At 33.0% G+C, this 6,405-nt stretch overlaps 2 long non-coding RNA genes across 2 annotated transcripts; both read left to right on the top strand.

Annotated features, from left to right (window-relative positions):
- On the top strand, window positions 1–1,740 carry LOC113813785 (uncharacterized). The gene is made up of 3 exons (XR_011398108.1): window positions 1–57; window positions 907–1,116; window positions 1,504–1,740. It is a non-coding gene; the product is annotated as an uncharacterized lncRNA (long non-coding RNA).
- A 2,880-nt stretch (window positions 1,741–4,620) lies between these two features.
- Window positions 4,621–6,405, top strand: LOC113813782 (uncharacterized). Its single transcript, XR_003476416.2, has 3 exons — window positions 4,621–4,739; window positions 5,581–5,790; window positions 6,168–6,405. It is a non-coding gene; the product is annotated as an uncharacterized lncRNA (long non-coding RNA).

Raw genomic sequence — 6,405 nt, 5'->3', positions numbered from 1 at the left:
TCAGTCGACTTCTGTTCTCGCTGCAGTCAACACCTTCTCTCTCTCTCCTCCAAAATGGTAACACATCCTTATTTGACATTAGCTTCCAGTTTCAATATGTTTGGAAATTAACAGAGTGATATTGTATCATAATTATTTCTAAATTTACGCATTTCTTATCTATCCATCTTATATATATATATATATATATATATATATATATATATATATATTTCTATGTCTATCCATCTCTCTGCCTGTCTATCAATACGCGCAAGTGTGTACATATATGTGTATGTGTGAGACTGTGTGTGTGTGTGTGAGTGCTGTGTGAGTGTGAGAGTAAGTGTGTGTTTGAGGAAAGAGAGTATGTTTGTGTGTATGTGTTAATGACCTTTATGCTTTAGGATAATTTTGGACACAAGGCTTTTTCCCTCCTCTTGACTTTCGAGTAATTGAGCCATTACTAGCTGTTGCTGCCGATGATAAGAATTGATTATAGTGCCGATATATATATATATTTTTTTTATGATTATATTGGTTTCAAGAATACAAAAATTAACTATTATCAAAGTCATAGCGGTCAGTACCATCCAGGTTTAGGTATTAGGGTAAGTATGACGAATATATACCATTTATTATTTGCTACCACGGTTGCGAGTGTTTTTATTCTAGTTTTCACAGTATTACTATTATGGTTATTGTAATGATAACAAAAGTTCTATACATAAATAAAAAGTATATACCGAAATGCAAACCATTACGAAATACGTAAACAATATAAACAAAAACAAAAGTAAAAAAACGAAAGTAAAAGATATAGAATAGAATAAGTAAAATCAAAGACATAAGAAATAAAATGAAACATCTAACATGAAATGAGTAAAATAAAATTGATAGAAAAATAATAATCATGTTGGGATGCAGATTTCCCGCGTCGCGTTCGGACTCCTGGTCGTGGTTCTGCTGGCTGTCTCCGCCTTCGCCTTCCCCGACCCAAGCGGAGGATACGGACACCGCATCATCGGATACGGACACATTGGACACGGATACGGACACGGCTATGGTGGCCACCGTGTCATTTTAGGCTATGGCGGCCTCGGCGGCGGGTACGGATACAGGCCGTACTGGTGAGAGGTGAGGTTTACAGGAAATTCATTTCATATTTTAGTGATTCTATTATCATCTTTATTTAGATTCCTTGATTTAATCTAACGGTGTCTTGTGAACTGAACTATGTATAACGGAATACACTTTATATTGTAATTATTAACTTCTTGCTGATCTACGGAAAATTATTTTATGTATTACTTTCTTTTATCTAAATATGTCTTTGGTTCAGAATTTTCAATCGTTATTTTTCACAACCTATTTCTACGTAATGAAATACAAACTTCAGTATCTTCCCAAACTGTTAAAAGAAAAAAAAAAAATCTGTCACTCATGTGTATTTCATGCATAAGATCTTTCATCATTCTTTTCTTTTTTTCATGATCCATCTATTTCCTCTTCACATCCACACAGAGAAAGAAAACCGAAAGGACAAGACAACTAAGAACATTTTCCTAAATCTTCTCTGTTCTTCGTTCAACCTCCACTTCGAAACTGTCCGGGATCTGTCTCCAGTAATTGGATAAATAAGATTTTAAAAGAATAATGAAATCAGGTTCCAATAACTTTCTCTTTCTCTTGTTTACATCAACCTTCCTGCTTGACTCCTTCGTGTGTCTTGTTTGCAATAAAGGCTGTATTTTGCTTCAACTTTATTGGATTCTTTTTCCCCCAAATATATTTGAGTTTTCAAGTGGTAGACTATATAAAGTATCACGTGTTTATTTTATTTATTTTATTACTACTACTACTACTACTACTACTACTATTATTTTGTATATAGTTTTCTGATGGTAAGATATGACTATATATAAATATCACGTATTTTTTCTCTAATCAAGAAAGACATATTTAGAGTCCGTGTACAGAGTGAATGTAAAATGCGACAAGGAATTATCAAGTGTTAATATCAGCTCACCAAATTCGTTTTCTTGACTTTTTGTGCAGACAAATATTTCATATTTGTAATCAGTGGTTTTTCAATATATAAGAAACTTTAGTGTCTATAATCTCTATGAATGGCACTGGTGGTTTTCCAAAACATTTTAAGCATATCATAGTTACTTCTGCTGGGAAATTACATTTTGTGTCTTCTGCAGGTATTTTTTTCACACATACGCACACATACATACATATACAAGTATACCCATGTACTGCTTCAAGTAAAACACTGGCAGTCAGTTAAACCTTTATTGTCATGTTCACAAGCTGGTATGTATGAGCAGTGTATCCAACTTGCAAGATGACTACATACACGTGAGCATGGTGAAAAGAGCGTGGCTAGCTCAAATCTTCACAAAACAAGAATAGTTTAGAAGTACCCAGCACAAGGCGTCTCACGTGGCTCTCTTGCTGGGCTCCGCGGATTCACAACAATGCGTTTTTGTTGGGCGTTCGTACAACTCTAGCGTCACTGTAGCCAACGTTACAAACTAAATTAAATTAAATAATTATTCTCTTGTTAATAAATTAAATCAAATAAATTCTTGATGATCTTAATTCTATATATATAATATCAGACAAGGAATCCTTCATTCCTTTACAACGCATGACAGATTAAAATCAGTGTGTATTGTTCATATATCATTTTGCCAAATTCCATGTTATTCTCATCATTTGTGTAAGATCCTGAATTCCAATTTTCCCCTACAATAAAATACATAAATAGATGAAACACCACGAATACACTAGATCACTTAATGCACAATATAAGTAGAAACAACGACAGCATACGAAACTACGAACTACGAAAAGGCTCTTTAACATAGACCGCGATGCTACGGCCCCATCACTTGGTCCAGGCTTTGCTAGCGGACTCCTCTGGCCACCATGTTGCACAAACGAATTGAAATGCACTATACGGTTAACAATTTTAACATTTTAAAGGCACATGAAAAGGCAATGAAAAGTTTTCAATGAATCTCCTCGAACAAACGGTAGTGCCATCAATGACAAATAATTTTAATAGCGTATAAACAATGTATGAATAATTTATCATCAATCACTAACGTTACGTAATGCAAAACAATAGTCATTCAACAACTTCGCATTTCTATACAAAATGAAATTACTTTTGAAAATAACATATGTATATATATATATATATATATATATATATATATATATATATATATATACATATATATGTGTGTGTGTGTGTGTGTGTGTGTGTATTTATATGCATGTATATATAATATATATATTCATATACATACATATACATATATATATACATTTATAAACACTATAGATATATGTAGTTATGTATGTACATATATATTTGTGTGTATTTGTGTATGTATATATAAAAAAATTATATATATATATATGTATATATATATATATATATATATATAGAGAGAGAGAGAGAGAGAGAGAGAGAGAGAGAGAGAGAGAGAGAGAGAGAGAGAGAGAGAGAGAGACGGACTGAAAGAGTGAGATGCCTCGCCTATTACAAACCAACGACCTTGTCAACAAAGATGCCCAACTCGAGCTTCTCCCGATGAGGAATTCTTCATCACTTTGCTCACCAGGCGAATGACGTCACTGGCGTCGAGTAAGCTCATTTTTGTATATTTTTAATCTTTAATAGTCGATTATTTTGTTAATTTGCTTCATTCATTGATAAGGTGCCTGAGTGAATTGAGCTTTTAAAAACGACGTTATGAATAATATCAAAGACATTATTGAAATTAGGAAATTATAAATCATTTGCAGTCTAACAATAACAACAATATTATATATTACTAATAAGTTGGTTAGCATAATATCTAAAACATAATACTAATAACATGAAACAAGAGGTGTCTGTTTTTTTATGATTTATGATATTCATGAACAGGCATAAATTTAATTAACTTCTTCATCCCTAAAATAATGAACTCAGCCATATCAACAGACCAATTTTAGAAATACAAAACCAGCCAAAACATGAGTATTAGATAAAATCTGTTTAGAATGATAAAGATACATGATATGAAATAAAAATGAAAAATAGTAAAAGTATGGAAAATAAACTTGAATCGGAGTGATCCAGAGTCTGCCGTGAGTTGCCAGTTGATGTTTTTCCCAGACTGACCGCGCTGTAGTATTCCATGCGTCGATTCATTCATAAAAAAAAGCTAAAGAATTTTGAATATAGGATTCCAGCTGCGACGTTTTGAAAGACTGTCTAGTTAAAGCAACCAGCATTCCAAAAATGAGGTAAAGATTATATTCTTTTTATGTAGTAATTTGGTTATTGTTGAATGTGTAGTTATTATTATTACTGATTCAGTTGTTAATATTCTCATACAGATTATTTGTCATTTCTTATATTATTATCTTCAACTGATATCTATTACGCTGAGATCAAAGACTACATATATGAGTATAAATACATAATCAGATAGAGAGATACATAAACAGATATAGATACAGATAAATACATTACACAAACAAAAATCAACCTTTTTCCGCCTTACCGTTAGCTAACATTGAAGAGGAACAAAAAAACACAGGAAAAATCCTCTAGTATCTTCCTTGTTACCAAGGTTTGGCACCAAGGTTTGGCACCAAGACACCTATAAAGCGTCAAGAGAAGAGATGCTTCTTCAGTCGACTTCTGTTCTCGCTGCAGTCAACACCCTCTCTCTCTCTCCTCCAAAATGGTAACACATCCTTATTTGACATTAGCTTCCAGTCTTTCAATGTGTTTGGTAACTAACAGAGTGATATTGTATTATAATTATTTCTAAATTTACGTATTTCTTATCTATCCATCTTATATATATATATATATATATATATATATATATATATATATATATATATATATATATATATATATATATATATAATTTCTATGTCTATCTATCAATACGCGCAAGTGTGTACATATATGTGTATGTGTGAGACTGTGTGTGTGTGTGTGTGAGTGCTGTGTGAGTGTGAGAGTAAGTGTGTGTTTGAGGAAAGAGAGTATGTTTGTATGTTTGTGTTAATGACCTTTATGCTTTAGGATAATTTTGGACACAAGGCTTTTTCCTTCCTCTTGACTTTCGAGTAATTGAGCCATTACTAGATGTTGCTGCCGATGATAAGAATTGATTATAGTGCTGATATTTTTTCATGATTATATTGGTTTCAAGAATACAAAAAGAAACTATTATAAAAGTCATAGCGGTCAGTACCATCCAGGTTTAGGTATTAGGGCAAGTATGACGAATATATATCATTTACTATTAGCTACCACGGTTGCGAGTGTTTTTATTCTAGTTTTCACAGTATTACTATTATGGTTATTGTAATGATAACAAAAGTTCTTTAAATAAATAAAAAGTATGTACTGAAATGCAAACCATTACGAAATACGTAAACAATATAAACAAAAATGAAAAAGATATGAAATAGAATAAGTAAAATTAAAGGCATGAGAAATAAAATGAAACATCTAACATGAAATTAGTAAAATAAAATAGATATAGAAATAATAATCATGTTGGGATGCAGATTTCCCGCGTCGTGTTCGGACTCCTGGTCGTGGTTCTGCTGGCTGTCTCCGCCTTCGCCTTCCCCGACCCAAGCGGAGGATACGGACACCGCATCATCGGATACGGACACATTGGACACGGATACGGACACGGCTATGGTGGCCACCGTGTCATTTTAGGCTATGGCGGCCTCGGCGGCGGGTACGGATACAGGCCGTACTGGTGAGAGGTGAGGTTTACAGGAAATTCATTTCATATTTTAGTGATTCTATTTTCATCTTTATTTAGATTTCTTGATTTAATCTATCGGTGTCTTGTGAACTGAACTATATATAACGGAATGCTGATTTTATATTGTAATTATTTGTTTCTTTGTGAGCTACGAAAAATGATTTTATATATGACTTTCTTTTATCTAAATGTGTCTTTGGTTCAGAATTTTCAATCGTTATTTTTCGCAACCTATTTCTACGTAATAAAATACAAACTTCAATATCTTCCCAAACTGTTAAAAGAAAAAAGATCAGTCACTCATGTGTATTTCATGCATAAGACCTTACCTCTTTTTTTTCATGATCCATCTATTTCCTCTTCACATCCACACAGAGAAAGAAGACCGAAAGGACAAGACAACTAAGAAAATTTTTCCCAATTCTTCTCTGCTCTTCGTTCAACCTCCACTTCGATGTTGTCCGGGATCTGTCTCCAATAACTGGAAAAAGAAGCTTTTAAAAGAATAATGAAATCAGGTTCCAATAACTTTCTCTTTCTCTTGTTTACATCAACCTTCCTGCTTGACTCCTTCGTGTGTCTTGTTTGCAATAAAGGCTGTATTTTGCTTCAA

The sequence above is a fragment of the Penaeus vannamei genome, chromosome 34 (genome assembly GCF_042767895.1).
Source record: "Penaeus vannamei isolate JL-2024 chromosome 34, ASM4276789v1, whole genome shotgun sequence".
In the NCBI taxonomy this organism is placed as follows: Eukaryota; Metazoa; Arthropoda; class Malacostraca; order Decapoda; family Penaeidae; genus Penaeus; species Penaeus vannamei.
The sequence above is the reverse complement of the archived record's forward strand: the minus strand, read 5'-3'. Positions and strand labels throughout refer to the sequence as shown.